The sequence below is a fragment of the Ambystoma mexicanum genome, chromosome 4q (genome assembly GCF_040938575.1).
Source record: "Ambystoma mexicanum isolate Mex_15411 chromosome 4q, UKY_AmexF1_1, whole genome shotgun sequence".
Taxonomy (NCBI): Eukaryota; Metazoa; Chordata; class Amphibia; order Caudata; family Ambystomatidae; genus Ambystoma; species Ambystoma mexicanum.
In genome coordinates, this window is record NC_090928.1 from 642930720 (window position 1) to 642950638 (window position 19919).

General features: G+C 43.3%; 1 protein-coding gene and 1 non-coding gene across 6 annotated transcripts in view; both read right to left on the reverse strand.

The window, feature by feature from the left end:
- EHBP1 (EH domain binding protein 1) overlaps positions 1-19919 on the reverse strand; it is a 2510899-nt gene that overhangs the window by 89053 nt on the left and 2401927 nt on the right. The window lies entirely within an intron of this gene.
- LOC138468554 (U1 spliceosomal RNA) lies at positions 4125-4288 on the reverse strand. Its single transcript, XR_011268324.1, has one exon. It is a non-coding gene; the product is annotated as a U1 spliceosomal RNA (small nuclear RNA).

Consider the following 19919-nt stretch of genomic DNA (forward strand, 5'->3'; position numbering starts at 1 on the left):
GGTATCTGGGCTTTACTCTTTGAGGATGAAGACGAAAGCCAGACCTGGGCCGACGGAGTGGACGGTCTCAATGATCTTTCCCTTGCCTTCGAAGGCGCGGTCCTCATCTGTGCAGAAAACCTTGATGCGGGTATCCTAGCGTGCGTCCTATTACTACTATAACTACTTTGTGGAACCTCCTCATGAGACCTGGACCTCTATAGATAGAGGTGGTCCGCTGAGCCTTTCTGCCCAGCCTAAATGAGGCATAACTTTGTTCCGAAGCGGAGTCAGTGCCCCCCACCCCTCCCCCAGCAGCATCGCCGGGCCACGCCGCCAACTTCTGGCCTCATAGTGTTTTGTTGGAAAACGATTGGCAGATGTCACAGTGCTGGATGACCTGAGACAGATAGAGAAAGTAGAGGCATTCATTGTAGAAATCCTCCACGAAAATGTTCTTAAGGCCACATCTGGCACAACCCTTGAACAGACTTTTTTTCCTCCTGGCTTCAGTCATAGCTGTAGGCCCCAACGTTGGAGAGTAGATGAGGGTGAGAAAAAGTTCACAAGGAAGCCTCTGACAGAACTGGAACAACCAACTAGATGTCGCTGGAGCGGAGGATCCTTAAACAGTTGTTAAAGTAGGAAAATGGCACAGTAAATAGAAGAAAACGTCACATTTTGTAGAGAGGTTTTTCAGAGGACTTCCAACACGAAACATACAATACAAAATCTGAAGATAGTGTGAAGAATTCTGCGGATCCCTCATTGAAACCTTGCCTAACATCTCCTACCAGGTGGCCAGGGGAAGGCAGACACTTTCTGATCCCAACCTTGGGGGTGGTGTACTGCAGGAGGGTCACCTGAGTGGAGGCAGGGCCCAGGGCACTGGGGAGATTCCGTGGGATGAGACACAGCATTTTTCCTCTAAGAGGGAGACTCTTACCACTGTACCAGAAGAGGTTATGGCTTACTGCCATTTTAATATCTCTCAACCTCCTATTCAATCTAAGGTGGTAAACCCTAAGGTTGTAACAGCAAATTATATTATACCAAAGGAAATAATTCTTTTGGTTACTAAAATTAAGTGACCTCCTCAATAACAGAGGTACACTACAAGGAATGGCGGAAATGTTGTCTTCTCTAAATCATTTTCCCGTAGCGAAGTCAAAATCTTCCGCCCTTCTGTTATAATTACTAAGGGAATGAAATATACCCTTAAAAATACTCATGAAGTAGAAAAACCTAACTTTGAAGAAGCAAATTACATGTCCCAGAATCCTAGAGACTGACAAAGAAGAGGGCTATAGTAGCATGCAGATTTAGTAGTCATGCAATTAGGCCAAGGGTCAGGCAATTGAAATGAGTGGCCACACCTGAAGCCAATTGCCAAACCTGTGAGGCATAAGAGGCTGCAGTAGGAGAGGGGAGAAGAAAGGAGCAGGAGTTGGAAGGCTGGCAGCAGAAGTAGTAGTAGTAGTAGAAGAAGAGCACAAGGGCTGGCAATTCACGAGGAAGTGTGATCACAGAAGACGCTGGGACATGGAAACAGCAGATTTCACCCGCAAGTCCTGAGAGAGTCATGTGGTCTCAAACCCTGCATTGCCATGGCTGCACTAAGGAAGACATTCTAAGAGAGGAGCTTTCCCCATGTGAGCTGAGTGGCTGTGATTGCATGGCCGTGACCGTGCTGAAGCCCGTTATTGTGTGACCTTTGACACAATAGCATCACATGCAGTGATAGCCATCCAGTGCCAAAGATAGCTTTTGGTGTCAGGGCCAGTGATCAAAGGTTAGTTGCTTGTGATTTCTTTGTGTGCATGTGTTAATATTTTTATTTACATAGTGGGGGCGACCGAGCGTAGCGAGGGAGCTATAAGGATCTAGGAAGGGTTGGGGGGGGGGGTCGCCCTCCCCCACCCCACCCCCAAGATTTGTTTTTCAAATGTGGGGTTGAAATGGTGCATTTTACAGCAGAAAAAGTGACCAAAAAGCCATAGGTTTATAATCAGTTCTAAAGGGGAACATGAAAATTCCATGTCACCAACAGCAGACAAGAACATTTTACAACACAACACGTTTTAATGATCAATGTGTCCACAGTGAAAGACAGCACTGATGTAACACGTTGTCATGCTGGTTGTACCCAAAATACCCCTCTGTAGCAACATGTCTATGCTGGCTGTTCCCAATTTAGGCCAGCATTGTCCTGTATAAAGCATGATTGATGCTGCCTGAGCACGTGCAGTGTTCCCAATACATATGCCAACGTATCTCTGTAATACACAATCATTACATCTGTGGTAATGAAAGAAGCCTAATTCAATTCAACAGATAAAATGTGGAAAAGCGATCATCCAAAGGTGAACCTAATTGGAGAAACGCAATGTGAGCACAGTCTTAAAGTATGCAGAACTTTTTTTTATTGCATGATTAGTATTGTTGATAACCTTTCCTGAACAGGTTAAACCACGCAATCAAAACAAAAACGGAAGTAAACAAAAGCCAAAATAGTGGCCACAGTGGGTTTTATGCTACACCTGGGATAATTGGCTCCAAATCCGATGGGGCCAAGATTGCCAATTCTCCTGTCTTGTGCATATTATTAGGTCTTAGAAATGCATTCAGCATAGTTAAGAAGAAGTCCAATAATCCTACTAACACTGCAATTGTTTTCAGCTTGTAGCCAGAGTCGTCCAGCTTTGCAGTGCTGCAAATTAAAGGCAAGGCTATTAACCAGTACACATGTCATTTATATGTTGACTCGCATAAGTGGGGAGGGTGCAATTTCTTTCATGCTGCTTCTTTTCCAAACTATATATCAATTCCACTTTAAATCACTTCCATGGCACTGGTGATTAGTTACTTCACTATGCAGATAACAGTGTTGCAGAGTAAATATTCTTTAAAATGCACAATTGGCATCCCATTTTACTAAAACAAAAAAAAAACTTGCCCTTGGGTACTATTCAAACTTGGTGATTTCTGATCGCCATAAGCAACGTTTTCTTTTGAACCAAAACCAGCACAGCTCCTGCAGCTCCCATCTGAAAGCAGTTGGGTGGCTGCATGTGTGTGATGTTAATAGGGGTATTTATTTATTCATGCAATGTTTGTCGGATACCTATGTATTTATTTATTCATGCCATGTTTGTGGGTTACAGGTATCCGACAAACATTGCATAAGTAAATAAATAAGCCGGGTCCATGTATCTGACAAACATTGCATAAATAAATATTAACCAGGTCGTGGCTGAGGCCCGGGTAGTGGCTGAGGACTGTACCTTCCTCTTGTGACTCTTGGTGCTGCACAGATGAAGATAGGCTGCAGGGAAGCTACTCTGCAAGCCGTAGTGTCCCTCGGGAACCAGTGTGGAGTCCCGTCTGCATGCCTCCTCTTTCAGAACAATGTAAGATGGTGGACCCTCACTGAATGACCTTTCCAGGAGGAGGGGACATTGGAGTGTAAAAATTGACACAGGAAAAGCAGAGGTGCAGGATGTTTGAGAACGAGTAGGAGTGATAGTTGAAGAAAGGAGAGGCTGGTAGAGGAGATGAGGATGGAGGCTGTGACGTGGAGCAGATAGGAAGAGGAGAGGAGGAGAAAGTGGGGCAAAATGTAAGGTGAAAAGAGGAGGTGAGGCACAGAAGGAGGAGAACGCCAAAGGAGGGGAGGAACAGGTGGTCTGGGAGTATGAGCTGAAGTAGAGGAACAGAAAGGAGAGATCAAAGGAGGATTGGGAGTAATATCAGGGCTAAAGGAGGAGTTGAGTGGCAGATACATGAAGAGGTGAAAGGAGGAGCAAAGCAGGCGGAGGTGGGAGAAAGATCTGATGCAGCAGGAGGAGCAGGGAATTGACACCATGTTGATGACATAGTCTCCTATTAAGTTGCATTGACCCCAAAACAGTATTCCATTTTTCCTTTCCAACAAGCTGAATATCGGCATCGCTATTGGGAATTCTCATGGGCCCACCAGCGAGAGAGATTGGTGGTGCAGCGCATGGGTATGCATTGGTAGTGCAGCGTGTGGGCATGCACTGGCAGTGCACTCAGAATCTCTGCCACAATACCAGGGGCTCTGTGTGCAACCAACCTAGCAGGCCTAGTGCACACTTTACCTTTTCTTTCTTTCACCAATAAATCAGGGGAATACATGAACGCAGTCCCCCACTACCAGAAATAATGCAGTCGAGTATCCTGCATTTGAGGACATCACAGGTGTTGGCAAATCTGATGTGCAATGGGTGAGCTCCACCCTGGGAGATCTGCCTTTGTGATCACAGATTCTCCCCTGCCAGGTAAGTATGAGTTGCAAGCAGGAAGGCAGGGTATCGACCAAACATTGCAGAAATAAATAAATTAACCGGGTTGTGGCTGAGGAATGTAAACTTTCTCTGGTGACCCCTTTAATGGGGTCACCAGAGGAAGTTACAGTTTGTGCACAGGCACATATTTGTTTTTCTTTACCCCAGTCCTTTGTCTGTGCTCCTGAGCTTCGCGGGCCACATAAAATGGCTTGGAGGGCCACATTGTGGCCCACGGGCCATTTGTTGGACAACCCTGTACTAAGACATTTGCTGGGATGGTCAGTATCGCCCTAAAAGCCCAGCCAGCCAAACCCAGCAGAGGTCCTGGCATTTTATCTGAATGTACAAATGGGTACTTCAGTGAACCCAAATATCAGAATTGCAGTAAGAGAGCCCATAAAAATAAGCAGTAAGCCCTTGAGGCTCTGGTATAACCGTGGACACGATCTGTTGAAGAGATGGGGATTGAATGATGTAATGGCGCTGGGAGAAAAGACATGCAGGCAATGCAACACTCTTTCAAAGGATAAAGCAGGAGAACTTAAGCTAAATGCTCTCCAATCGAGAAGTGCAAATCCATCCTCCCTAACATTTTACAGCCGCAGTCCAAGTCATGATGGTAGTATGATCAAAATAAAGACGGCTGAATGCCGAACTAACGTCTTACGCATTAGGTTAAACATACAACCATTGAGAACAAGGACACCATGGCTTGAAGTGGAATCAATCCGTCTCTGTGAACTGAGGCTTGGGGAGGACTTAGCACACTTCCTGCTGGATTGCAGATTCTTAATAAAGCTCACAAGGCAGTTGACCAGACCACATTTAATAGATAATTGCTTGCAGACACGCTGGGATGGTTTGGCTTATGTAAGGTGGTGCGACTACATGGGCTTTTTATATGATTAAGCCGACTTCATAAAGCAGCCCTGGTAGTAGTTAACAGATTCAAGTTTTAGACTTTTAACAATATTGTTTTGCGTTTTAATGGTGGTAAATTGACACAAGTGTAATGTTTTTAATACAACTGATTTTTGTTTCTTTTTAATGGATTTTATTTGTTTTTAGTGGATTTTATATCTGAATAAACATATTTACTACTACTTGAAGAATATTCGGAACACTTATTCTTTGAGTCCAGAAGTTGTTGTACTGACTTGAAGAACAAGCATTATCCAAGCCAAGAGGCGAACCCTTTCCATAGTGAAACCAATCCTATTAAGATCTAGCCACCTGATCTGCAAGGTTGTTAAAGGTCCAGTCTTCTCTGATACAAGTGTGGCATTGTGTTCTCCGATATAAGTGTGGCATTGCTACCTGAAGCTGGAAGAGTGGCAATACATCTTCAGGGTAGTTACAGGATCCAGGAAGGTGTGAACAAAGCTGGGGGAGGGAGCTGGGTGCTTGTAAAAGAGGCATGCAGAAGAGGATCATCTGTAATGCTGAAGATGTTGAAGTGGAGAGAAAGACAGTCTTGGAACAGAGGCAGGTTATACTTGTGGCAGTAAGGCAGACAGAAGAGGCAAAAAGGCTTCCCTTTTCTTTGAGTATAGGAAAAAAAGGGTGTCTTGCTTACCTGTTGAGGTTGAAGTGCCTTGTCTTTATGTGCCTAATCAAGTATAAAGTTGTAAAAGAAGAAGCAGAAGTACCTGAACTGTGGTTGTGTATAAACTGTCAGTGGGTGTGACATTGAAGTTGGTTGAAGTAGTAGCATGCTGTAGAACAAAGGAGAATGTTCCCACAGTAACAGTAGTAGAAGGGTGGTTGTCAAGAGGAAAGCAACAATCCAAAGAGAAGCATCATACCAATTATACCAAATGTACTTCAGAGGTCTTATTAAATTGTCAAGTTGTTGAAGAAAAAGTTGCTAACCTAAATCTTTGAACTGTGGCAATTCATCTTGGAAGGAAGACATCCAGCATTACCACTGGTTCCATTTATTTTCTTGGCTGAAATTGGAAGGGGATATTTTTAACTGAAAGCTGAAGAAGTGTTACCAGTGGATTTTTGCTTGATGAACGTTTGTGGTAATATGAAATTCCCAAGAACCGGATTAAGACTTTTTCTTTTGAACATTTTTGAATAACTGAGGAAAACTGTTTTTTGACTTTTTCCTATGAACATTTGGAGAATTACTTTGGAATACCTTGTGGAAGGGATTTACCCGGGACAGGTGAAGGTCATCCGAAATACTAGATAAATACTGTTTGTTTGTTTCTGTTGTTAATGATTTCCTTTGAATGTTGTGTTGTTTAGTGTGAGGGCCAGTTTGTCTACGTTAGGAGTTATTCCCTTAGCCTTTAGACCAGGTAGGGAATTCCCTGATAAAGTAGCAATAGCGAGGATTTATTTGCCAAATTGTTCTTGAATAAAATGTCTAATCTTGAGAAAAATACAAGCAGTTGTTCACTTTGCATTACTGACCCCTCACATAGGCCTCCAGGGATGGAGGTAAGGAAGTCCTTGTTGTGGCAGTATGACCCAAAATTACTGTACTGGAGCACTAAAGTGACTGAGCTTTTTCAGTTTAAATATTAACTGCTCTATGTTACCAAGGATTCCCAGCCCGACGACAGTGAATTATTCACAGCATGTGAATCTATGAAAGATCCAATACTGGAGAGGTTGTAGATAGAACGGAGTGGATCGAGCTAGGTAGCCGATTTACAGAGAAGAACACTAGAACAATAGAAAAGCAGAGCATAGACAAGAGTTTCCGATGTGGGAAAAAAAGGATGTTAAATAGGTGAAAGCGAAGGACTGTTCGACAGTAGAAATATGGGAAGAAAATGTAAGAGAGGAATCAAAGATGATGCCAAGGTACCAGGTGGACAGGGGTATGGTGGGAGAGTAGGGGGAATGGAGAGTGTGGAAAGAGGTCGAGGAACAGTCATTGGAAGAAAGAAAAGGACCTCAAGTTTTAGAAAGGTTCAGATGGAGATAATTATCAGACATCCAGGACTGAATGGCTAGAATACAGGAAGTAAGAGCAGAGTGGATAGATGAGGAAAATGAAGAGAAAGCAAGAGCAAGAATTATTTGCATAAGTATTATGAGAAAGACCAAAAGATTAATAATAGAGTCTAGAGCGATAGTAAAGAGCGTGAATAAAAGAGGAGCCCGTGACAAAACCCTGTGGAACACCATAGTGGAGAGGAAGTACTGGAGAATATGGGACAGCCCAAGAAACAGAGTAGGTGCAGCTAGAGAGATAAGAACTTAACAAGTTAAGTACAGAGCCTCTGCAACCAAAGTGGGATAGAGAGCACAGAACGAGAGAGTGGTCAGCATTGTAAAACGCTGCAGACAAGTCGAGAATAACAAGGAGAGAAGATTCCTTAACAGAGTGGGTTGAGAGAAGCGAATCAGACAGTGAGAATAGAACCAGCAAAAAACAGACTACCAATGGATGGGTGAGCCATTGTCACACTATTTTCATTTCTATTGCAGTAACCCCTTTGAATGTTCTACTTTCATCAAAAATATTTAGCTCTTCAACGAGGGTTTGAAGGGTAATACAGTGATCTTCCACTCTTCCTTGATTCAGACAATGAAACACTTCCAGATATTACAGTTGCTTGAGAACCTGCCTGTATGAGAGCCAATAAGTCACACTGTCCTTGAACCTGGATTGGCACGAATAACCTTCCTTCTTTCTTTCATCTCTTTTAAGAACAGGGTTGGATTTCTGATGGGATCCCCGTTTCTTCATTGTAATTCGCACAGCTATGCTTTTACAAACATCTCCTGCCTTTTACAAAATAGAAATGTGTATTCCGAGCACATTGCATTTTGTTTATCAAATAGCATTTTGTCTTCATTAAACGTATCCCTACAGTCAACTTATCCCTATAGTCATTAGACAGAAGAATATGTTTGGCGTTCCAGAAAGGCAGGTAAGAAGATCTACTGGAACTGTACTATAAACCCTGATGAAAGATTCATCTAAGCTGGTGCATACAGTTTAAGCACAAAGTTAAACTGAAACAGACAGCAGGAATGTTGGTATACATTAATCTCTCTCTATATATAAAGCAGAAAATCTGTTAGTTTCTTTCTCATACCGTTCCAAAAATCTGCACTGTATTTGACATAGTTATCTGTTAGGACCCTCCTGACATTACTGGCTACATGACATGTGGACACTCCACCCTTTCCCCAGATTTTAGCCCCTTGACAAATGAGACTGTTGCCTGAAATCAGCAAAGCATCAATGTGGTCGTAGAAGGACAGGATGAAGTTCATTTTAAGTGTCTTGACACGAGGAACAAATCTCGAAAATCACGTTTCAAGGCACTAGGACGCACCATTTCTGAGATATCTGCACCACAATGCACTGCATCGGATACATTTTTATTTTGTGTAATTTCTATCCTTTTCTCTTTCTAGATGCCTCCCAAAAAGTAAAAATCTATCGGACAAATGAAACCAAAATCAAAGAAAGTGAGATCATTAAAGGCCTGTCTACAACACCCATGCGGAGTACAGGTACCTTTTGCGAGTCACATATAATTACTCAAATTAAATACTCCTTTATGTATTGTGAATTTTCTAAAACATCCTTTTTTATGAGGAATTTCAGCACATGCAAGAGTACCCCTTGCGGCTAAACTACGGAAAACTCTGTGCAGGCTCACCATGGGCTCTCAACTGCCTGCTGCAGAAACACTCCACCTCTTGAAAGACCTTAGAGATGTGCATTGAGCCATCCAAATGTGGCTAAAATTCCCTCAGCCATCGCTAAAGGAGGAGGCTGTGAAGTTTATTAACTAAATCTCCTAGTCCAGGGACACTATTTGTGCCACCCCATTCCAGAAACACTTGTACCATCTGTTTCCTTCTCTCTACTACTCTTAGAAAAGGATCCCGTCAGTGCCAACTGCCAAAATATTGAATTCCAATACGTCAAATAACCTGTCAATCAGCCTACAGACACCCAGATAGCGTGATGTCACAGGGTGCAACTCTTCCCTCTACTGGACAAAATGCTCCGCCACAGTTATCCTAGCCAACCAATAAAACTGTCACTGGGAGCGATGTGGTGGGCAGTCATAATGTCGACAGTCAAAATGTCGACAGTCAAAATTTCGAAAAATAAATGTCGAAAAAAATAATGTTGACAAACAATAATGTCGACATTTTTTCGATATTTTTTCGAAATTTTGTATTTATTGTATGAATAAATAAATAAATATATATAACTAAGATATGTTGAGTATGAGGGGTGGGGGGTGTGGGGGGTGGCAGGGGGTCTTGGGTGAGAGGGGTTGGGGGGACATCCCCATAGTAAATGATACTCTTTATTTATTTAATTATTGAATAAATAAATAAATAAATATAGAATTACTATGTGTTGAGAATGAGGGCGAGAGGGTGGTTGGGGGAGTGGCAGGGGGGTGTTGGGTGAGGGGGGGTTGGGGGACCCCCCCATAGTAAATTAAACTCTTTTTGGTTATTTATTGAAAAAATAAATAAATAAATAAATAAATATATAATTAGAATGTGTTGAGTATGAGGGGTGAGAGGGTGGTTGGGGGGGTGTGGGGGGTGGCATGGGGGTGTTGGGTGAGGGGGGGTTGGGGGGACCCCCCCCAATAGTAAATTATACTCTTTTTGGTTATTTATTTATTGAAAAAATAAATAAATAAATAAATAAATATATAATTGGAATGTGTTGAGTATGAGGGGTGGGAGGGTGGTGTTGGGTGAGGTGTTGATAGTTCTAAGTGACATTTTTTTGTCGACATTATGACTATAAACCGAGCGATGTCACTGTGAAAGCAGGAAGAAAGCTAAAGATGAACCCCTTGAATGCCAAGATGCATCTCCCAAGGGAGAAACGCACAAGAAATGAACAAACACAAATGCTTCCTCTAACTTCATTTTAAACAGGGGATTAGAACAGCACGATGGAGATCACGCTGAGGGTCCACTTTGCAGGCCTGGAGCTGGAAGTCCAAGGTGCGTGATTAGAGTGCTGCAAAAGGTGCTGCAGGGACCATGTAAAGGTGCAGTAGCTGGGATGATGACAGTGGGACGCTGAAAGAATCAGAAGGATAAGAGTCACAATCTGGGAGACCTTTGCAGTGCCAACTGGAGACTGGTTTGTATGTCTGCAGCATCATGAGGCGGCAAAGGTGATTGAGGCATAGGTAATTGACGGAGGGCAGTAGTGACCATGGGCAACATGATTGAGGAACCAGTGCTAGTTCCTACCCCTTTGTCACATGCCCTGCGGTCACCCTTTTATGGGCAAAATGCGTCAATATTGCTGCAAGGAGTAGAGTATGGTGCAAGGCTCTAAGCAACTAAAGCAGTCCAATGCCTCTCCAGTATTTGCACCAGCAACGTCAATATACTAATGGTTTTAAACCTAGACAACACAAAGATGACAGCAATGACGATGGGGACCCATTATGGCAGAAACACAAAACGCTAGAGCTGTTGCAGAGGGAAAGAGAGATGGGGGGAGGGAGAAGGGGAAGGAGTGTTAAGGTGAGATGGAGGGAGTAAGAGGGAGAAACAGAAAAATAGTGAGACACACTACTAATTGACTGTGGAGACTAGCTGGAAGTGTGGGATGACAAGAGCAATGAACAAGTTAAACACATATTCCCTTCAGAAAATTATGTTCAACTATCCTATAGTCTGTGTCTTAAACCTATACATAGTATAGATTTTAAAAAAATGGTATAACCACTTTAATTAAAGGTTTTGAAAAAACAAGATGCATCTTAACATGTCTAAAATATTTTGTAAATACTTCTTACATCAAAATACATCATAAGAACTTAAAATCCTTTTCCAAGTGAGTACAATGCCACCTATATGTACTGAAAAGACAGAATGGGTGGTAATTGTAGGTTTTAGGGCCCAGCAGTATCACCTTCAGCTGTAGGCGAGATACCCGGTCAGACTGAAGTTGAAGATGTGATACAGCAACCTTGGTTAAATGGGCATGTTCAGTGTATCCTCCTTGACATACAAGAAATTACAGCAGACACTATCACACAAGATAAATGCTAAAACGTGGTACAATTTCTGAAAGATATATTCAAGAACTTCTAGCTAAAGTCAATTTGTTAGGAAAATAAATGGCACCTGGCATGGGACTAATAGAATGGGATAAGATTACTCAATTTTATAAACATTTGACTAGGACTGAATTTACCAGTATTTTATGGCAGAATATCTGAGGAATTAAATACTTCCACAGGGCCGAAAAGTAAAAAATCAACAACATCCAAAGCTACTAAATATGGAAGAGCATGGTTGGTACTCATCTTTGAGATGTCCAGAGTGATATCTGAAAAACTGGGAGAGGACTTGAAGAAACTTGAAGGGGATATTAAAAAACATACTTCATTAGGTGTCTATAAGAAACAGCTGGAGGGAATTCACCAGGAGATCCAAGAATATAAGGTATTCCCACTTAAAGAGAAAGTGAAGAAACTTAAGAAAAGTATTACTAATAGTTCATTTCTGTGGTTACACAGAAATGGTAAAAATGGACGGGATTACTGGAAGAGGGTAGATATTCCGTCTGCTAAGTGACTTTTGCATGGATACATAGAAAAGTTAATTAAGAGATCAAGAAAAAGGGCCCAGAATATCAACAGGGAGGCATTGCTGGAAAGTAATAATAGGAGTGGGAACTGTGGGGCACTTCTTTTTGTGAGTACTTACAGGACAAGATCCTGGTGAATTAAAAGAATAATCAACAACACTGGCAAACAGTGGAAGCAATGAATTAAAACCATCTGTTTTGCTTTTAAAAGGAAAACAGACTATGGACAGAATCATTAAAAGTGACATTAGAAAGAGGGGACTTAGCAGAAATTAAGAACAACCTTTAATACAGATGTGGGTCCACCACACATACCTGGTTATTTGCCTTGTGGCAGCTCTAAATGTACATGCATAGACAGATCTAGAGAACTAGAGATGGGTCTCACACATCCACGGCATAAAAAACTATTCTCAAATGATAACTCCACAATGGTGATTTATGACATTTGTTGTCCCTGAACGCTGATAGAGATTAGATAGACAAAGAGAAAAGATCAGGACACACACCTCTGAACATCTCAGCTACATATGCAACATTATTTGCACAGCAACATTATCAGGACCTTTTTTTTTAGTAAACTAAAAATTGACTGTTCTAAGAAAAATTATGCACCAGGTATCCGTTGCTGCTGAAGCCATTTAATTTAAATTTGAACAACGATTAATCTTGTTGATCCAAAGCCATGACAGAGCCACAATTAGGCAACTGAGTGGAGAAAATGAGTGTGAATACCCTTAAGAATCCAGTGTTTACGTTTTCACTCTTTTGCCCGATAAGGGGTCTGCAAGAAATATATGATTTATGTTCTGTTATATGTGTACAACAGAGTGCAATGAAAAACTATAATAAACGCTGTAAATAACTTTCTTTCCAAAACTGCGGTCTGATTTTGAATACACTTAAGATGTGTCTGCACAGATGAAAGGTTGAGAGCCTATATACAGTTATGGCTTATCTTGGATACCCTTTTGTCCGATATTGGGTCTATAAGAAAAATGTGTCTTCTATTCGATAATGTGATGTTTACAACTGAGCGCATTGAAAAACTAGAATACATGCTGTAAAAAACAATGTCTTTCGAAAAACGTTGTCTGATTGGGAACATGCTTAAGATGTGTCCATTGTGAGGGAGGCATGGTATCACAAGTAGACACTGACACAAGAGCTTCAAGTTTCAAAACATGTATTGATGGTTTAAAAGGGGGTTGGAAAACTCCTATCTTGCCCTATTACTAGGATGGGAGTATTCTCGACCATCAAACAAAAAGAAAATACAGTTCTAGTTAGTCCTTATGGCCTATACTAAAAAACCTAATGCCTGCCCTCTTTCTTATATAATAATAATAATATAATAGATGTGTAAAGGGAAAGTGTAATCCAAAAAGGAAAATCAGTGTTCAAAAGAAATGTCAGTATGGCCGAGTAAACTCCCTTCCCCAAGTTTTGTAGCACAGGGTAAGGTGGCACACTTGGACCTTTCAACACACTCTGGCTTTGCACGAAAAGTCACTAGTTTATCCGCTGGACCTCTCGGTTTTCTCTCACTCCAGCCCAGGTTACCTTTTAGCTTGTAATACAGTTCAACAAAAGTTTGTTTCCTTCTGGTTACCACAAATCAGTACAGATTTCCCTCCGCCGGGCTCAAACCTTTCAATCACAATTTGTGGAGGTTCCTTTGCCCAAGCTTCAACCACACCTTCATAGGCCTCCCTCCGTCGGGCTCAAGCCACCTTTCACTTTCCTTCCACTGTTTAAGACTGCTCTTACCTCGGCATGACCACGTCAACCTTCTTTCCTCAAAAGTCACTTTTTCAATCCTACACCAAGGTCTCTTTGTAAATGTAGTTTCGAGCACAGTATCTCTCACACACAGATTTCCCTCTGCTGGGATCAAACCTAGCAACAGTTCAAATCTTGCATGTCAGTTTTGTTCTTTTTCCACCGCTTCCACAGGCCATCCTCTTTCGCAGGACCACTCTGTTACTTTGTATCTTTAATTTACAGTTCTTTAAAAATGCTTTGCTTTCTCTCGTGTCTTATCGGCACACATGCAACCTTTATTCTTCTGATACTGTTGCCGTCAAGTTCCATTTAACACAGACCGGACTTTCATTGCTTTCATAAACTCACTGGCTGTGTTAATTCATTTTTGTCTTAAGCGGCTTTGATCGTGAAGCCAAAGCTGATACCTCAACTGCCACTGCACTTCCGCAACTCTGCCGTTCAACAGGGAGGGTAGCTGGTATCCTTGAAACACAAAAGAGGTTTGTCTCTTCTCTCTGGCTGGGCTTCCTCACGTAACTTTCAAGGCCCTTTGGAGGTCACAATCTCTTTCCGGGGTGTCCAAGGTTTCTCCGCACCTCGGTTCCGTCCCTTGGCCCGTCACTCTGCTCCACCTAGTTCGCTGTTGTCCTGGAAGAACTACTCCTTCTCGTGCCTCGCCTTGCTCAGAATGTGTCTCAGTGTTCCACCTTTTAATCATGTGGGGAGAGCTAATAGGTACTAGGTGTTTGTAATTAAGATCAAGTGTGTGATCCTGCCAGACCTTATTAGCGGGACATGTCCAATGTATTGCATGGGTGGAACTCCTTTCAGCCTCAGACCTCCTAGGCTCAGTGTTTGTGTAGGAAAAGTGGGACGGGGGATCTGGGGAGTTGGAATATCCTAGAAAATAGGATGGGACAGGTGTATTAGGAAAGGGGGATACCATGTCTCACCATCGGGCGTTCCTCCTCCACTCCCTGAGGACCCCTCACGCAGGTAATACTCCCGCACTTGTCCACCCCTGGGGTCTTGATCCAAAGGTGATGGCCATGCCCTGGCCACCTCAGTAAGGGATTCCCCGGGGTTTAGGCATTGAAACACCCTCTGGTTTTTTACACCATATAGATCAAATGTTGAAGTCTTATGTACATATATGGCTTATTTTTCTACATCCCTTTTGGTGAAGTGTCCCAAAGGCCCAACAAAAGCTTGTGTACCCCCACCAGGTGGTAACTTAGATTCATGACGTGTATAATTATATAATTTGATACTATTGTACCGACACGTTTCACTCTATCACTTTGTTTTTTCCCTTTACTTATTTTTTTAGATTACCCATTCTTTTTGGAATGTTATTTCAAATACATTAAGGTTACATCCAACATTACAGTCACTTATTGTTGTGCTCACAAACATTTGAGTGTTCATATTATATGTATGACATCACTGCCGGGAATGCAATGTCATCATAAGTCTTGTGCAAGCAGAAAAGCCTGCAATTTGGGTGACACCCTCGTGTTTTGAGGTATTAAGGTCTAGAAAGTGAGTGTGACTTCGTTCTTTATATATTTTACTGCCCTGTAAGGTAAGGACTCCCTTAAACAGTAGGTAACATGAAAAAAGTCAGAGTTAAAACACATAGATGTGTCTCTTATTTATTGTTGGGTACACAGCTGCACCCCTCCCGTAGATTGAACAACAGGGGATTACTGCAAGTTAAAGGTTAGTACCCAACAGTTTGTTTTGTGCATCAAGGTGAATTTGTATGGGATGGCTATATCTTTAGATCACGGGTGCACAACTTACGGCCCGCGAGCCAGTTGCGGCCCACCGTGCTATTTTGTCCGGCCCGCCAGCAACAAACAATTTCCTAATGGAGTGTGGCCCGCAGCATCGGCGGCCCTCCATTAGGAAAAGACTTTGTTATTCTTCTGGACCGGACAAAACACTAACCTTCATTGGTTCAGTGCACAAGCACCACGTCGCTCCTACGAGCCACGTAGTGCGTGTGTGCTGCACCAATGGAGTGCCAGCACTACGGCTGGCGTGGTCAATAAGGCCTGATGCCGGAAGGCTTTTCAGCCTTGCCACGCCAGCTGTAGTAACACAAAAATCGCCAGCATTCCAGCTAGCCTGCCTTCCAGCACGTCAGGTAAGTACATATGGGGGAGCTGTATGTTTGTATGTGTGTCTCGGGTCTGTCCTGACTGTGTTTTTTATTTTGTGTGTATGTTGAGATGCGGGGGTGGGGAGGCGTCTGGTGTGTATGGGTGTTTGTTTTTGTATATATGTGCAGTGTATGTTGAGATGTGGGAGTGTGGGGGAGTCGGGTCTGTCCTGCCTGTTTGTGTGTGTATGTTGAGATGCGGGAGTCGGGGGGAGGGGGTGTGTCTGGTCTGCCTGTATGTTTGTTTTTGTATGCATGTTGAGATGCGGGGGTGGAGGGGTGTCAGGTCTGTATGGGTGTTTGTATTTGTATGTATGTGCAGTGTATGTTGAGATGGGGGCGTTGGGTCTGTCCTGCCTGTTTGTGTATGTTGAGATGCGGGGGTGGGGGGATGTGTCGGTCTGCCTGTATGTTTGTATTTGTGTGGATGGGTAGTATATGCTGAGATGTGGGGGTGTTGGGTCTGTCTGTGTGTTGTTACTGTATGTATATGCAGTGTATGTTGAGATGTGGGGTGGGGGTTCTGGTCTGTATGGGTTTTTTTGTGTGGATGGGCAGTGTATGCTGAGATGAGGGGGGTCTGGTCTGTATGGGTGTTATTGTATGTATGTACAGTGTATGTTGAGATGTTGGGGGTGTCGGGTCTGTATGAGTGTTATTGTGTTGATGGGCAGTGTATGCTGAGATGGGGTGGGGGGTTCTGGTCTGTGTGTTTCTGTGTGGATGGGCAGTGTATGTTGAGATGTGGGAGTGGGAGGGTTTCGGGACTGTCTGTATGTTTGTTATTGTATGTATGGGTAGTGTATGATGAGATGCGGGGGTGGGGGTTGTCAGGTCTTTATGGGTATGTATGCATGGTGTATGCTTGTTCGTTTGTATGCTAAGATGGGGTGGGGGGTTGGGGTCTGTATGGGTGTATGGTCTATGCTTGTTAGTTCGTATGCTGAGATTGGGGGTGGGGCCCATGGGGCATAGTTTTTGGTTGAGGGGTTGGGCCCATGGGGCATAGCGTTTGGTTGAGGGATGCGGGTCATGGGGCATAGTGTTTGAGGGGTGGGAGCCATTGGGCATAGTGTTTGAGGGGTGGGCATAGTGTCTGGGTGGGGGGTGGGGGCCATGGGGCATAGTGTTTGAGGGGTGGGCATAGTGTCTGGGTGGGGGCCATGGGGCATAGTGTCTGGTTGGGGGGTGGGGCCCATGGGGCATAGTTTTTGGTTGAGGGGTTGGGCCCATGGGGCATAGCGTTTGGTTGAGGGGTGCGGGTCATGGGGCATAGTGTTTGAGGGGTGGGGGCCGTGGGGCGTAGTGTTTGGTTGAAGGGTGGGGGCAATGGGCATAGTGTTTGAGGGGTGGGCATAGTGTCTGGTTGGGTGGTGGGGGCCATGGGGCATAGTGTCTGGTTGGGGGTGGGGGCCATGGGGCATAGTGTTTGGTTGAGGGGTGGGGGCCAATGGGGATAGTGTCTGTTTGGGGAGTGGGGGCCATGGGGCATAGTGTCTGGTTGGAGGGTGGGGGCCATGGGGCATAGTGTTGCACTCCGCAAGAATGAACCCAATATTAAAGCTAAAAACAGGCAGTTAGGAGATGTACATCCTTTGCTTTTTGTGGAAGCCTGACTCAACGAAGACCATACTCCTCTTGGCCAACCTAAACAGCAAAGTATAGCAGTCCAAAATAAGGGAATGTCCAGTCAAGGGTCAATAAAATATATATACTTAACAGACAATATGCAATTACTAACCGTTACACCTCAAAAATGTATTCTCTTTCCTTGTGTTTAATAATACTAGGGGGTTAAAAACGCCTCCTGCCACACCCCGCCCCGTCCACATTTACTTTTCGGCCCACTATAGGCAGCATGTAAGGTACTTTCGGCCCTCAGTCAAAAATCAGTTGTGCACCCCTGCTTTAGATGAAGAACCTTACTTAGTATTTAATGTGTCCTTTCTTTTTGCAGGAGAGCTTAAACATCACAGATGTGAGTTCACACTAGGTGCTATTTGGCTACAATCTTGCGGTAACAGTGACTGAACTACATTCATTATTGTCTCAGCTCCAATCTTCACAGGTTAGTTTTCCGAGCTTTTTCTACCCTTAGTATAGTATCATATCATTATGTCTATCCTATTGCACTTTTAAAAGATCTATTTATTTTAATTTTATTTATCTATTTGTAATGCGCCGGCAGCCCACGGGCATCGGGGCGCAAACAATAACACAGAGGGACGGAACACAGAGACAGGACGGTAAGGCCTAGTAAATTGGCTGAGTTATGGGCTAAATTCACTTGAATAGAAATGTTTTCAGTGATTTCCAGAATGATTTCATGTCAGGTTCAAGGTTGTATGAGAGTTCAGTGACTTATATAAATCCTATTATGTATTCTTGTTTTTAGTTTCCTTTTCTTACGATGCCTTTTCGCCTCTTGAAAAAGTTCTGTTAAAGCCCACGACACAGACATTTGCTGCTCAGGGAAAACTAATGCTAGAAATAAGCAGAACAGGCCCACAGCTAGGGGTGCGGCTTGGGATGCGTGGTGATGGCCCAAGGGTTGGCGGGGGTAGGAGGAGACACCGGAGGGGTGTGAGGGCAACTTGGCACAAGGCGGCATAGGGACCTCATTTTCAGTTTCAGGCATTGCTGCCCGGTGACAGAAGCATTGGGTTTAGGGGTATCGCTCGAGTTATAAAGAGCGAGAGCATGTAGTGCACTCCCTCTTGTAGAGGAGGAGCCAAGTACCCCCACCTCAACCACCTCACCTGTATTGCCTATATGTTGGGAGCCAGGATGTGAGACATATTCGGTACCAGTGAAAATACTGATACCTAAGAGAATCCTGGAAGCAAGGTTGCCATTGAGAAAACCATACCTGCATACAAGAAAACATGATGGCCGTCTGAATGAAATCCCGGAAGAAGCAGAGCAAATGAATGGTCAAGACAAATGGTAACGTCACACAAAGCAGAGTTGACCTAACTAGAACAGCTGCAGAGACTAGAGGATGCAGATATTCGATAAGGCATCAAGAAAATATCAAGGATAACTGACATCTTGGGATCAAGGTGCAGAAGCTTATGCCATAAAACGGATGAAGAAATCCATTTAGTTTACACGTGTACAGATGCAAAGAAACGCAAGCAGACAAAGTACTCTTGAGGCTGGCTTTATAGTGAATAGATTGCGGCATGCGCTATTATATACATATATGCATTAAGGATAAACGATGGATGTTTCCACTACGTGTTATAGCAGAATTGGACTAAAAAATAAAGGCCTCATCTCAGTGTGGCGCCGTATGAAAACGCACAAATTTAAAATGAATATCGGAAAGACGAAGCTGAATGATCCATGAAGTCAAGCCGAGAAGCCAAGGTCTTATCAGGATGAAGTTAACTAGCAGTGGATACAAAATTGTGTGAAAGAACAGCTCCTGATCAGAAGGCATGAAAAACACACAAAAGACGTCAGAGGTCTATTAAAAAATAGTATTTTAAAGACAGTAAAAGCTCAAAATCATGGTCTACAGTCACGTGGAAGGATGAAGTTGGACGAGCAAGATGTTCACACCTACGCATGAGGGCAGAGCGTGCTTTTGCTCCCCTGATTCTCCACAGTAGAGAACAAACTCCAGGCCGAGGTTCAAAGCCTAATTGACTACGCTGACCACTGAGGTGATGATAGATTGATATGCTAAATTGGTGGGAAGCTGGGATTAGCTCCCCGTAGATAGTGGTTAGTGTAATTTCAAAAGCACGGTGTGATGGGCCCCCTGGTTTCTACAGAATCCCCTCCCACGTCTAAGAGAAGCTGAACAAATGGGAAGTTGGAGAGGTGGTAAAAGAGGCGTACGATCCCGAGAGTCAGAAGATGAACATGCAAATGATGAGTAAGAACTGAGCAAGTTGGTAAAATGATGTATGGTTTATAAGTGACGAGAAGCGATAAGGGAAAGAAGTGTAATGGAGGGAGGTGGGGGTAAATATAACTTGAGAATAGGAGTTTTAAATAGTGAATAGAAATTGACTTGTGTGTAGCCAAGCAAGTAAGAGGTATCGTGAGGAGAGAATACCACGATAAGAGGATACGCCCTATTCCTGCGTTTTAAAGAACAGATCAGAAGAAATCTTAA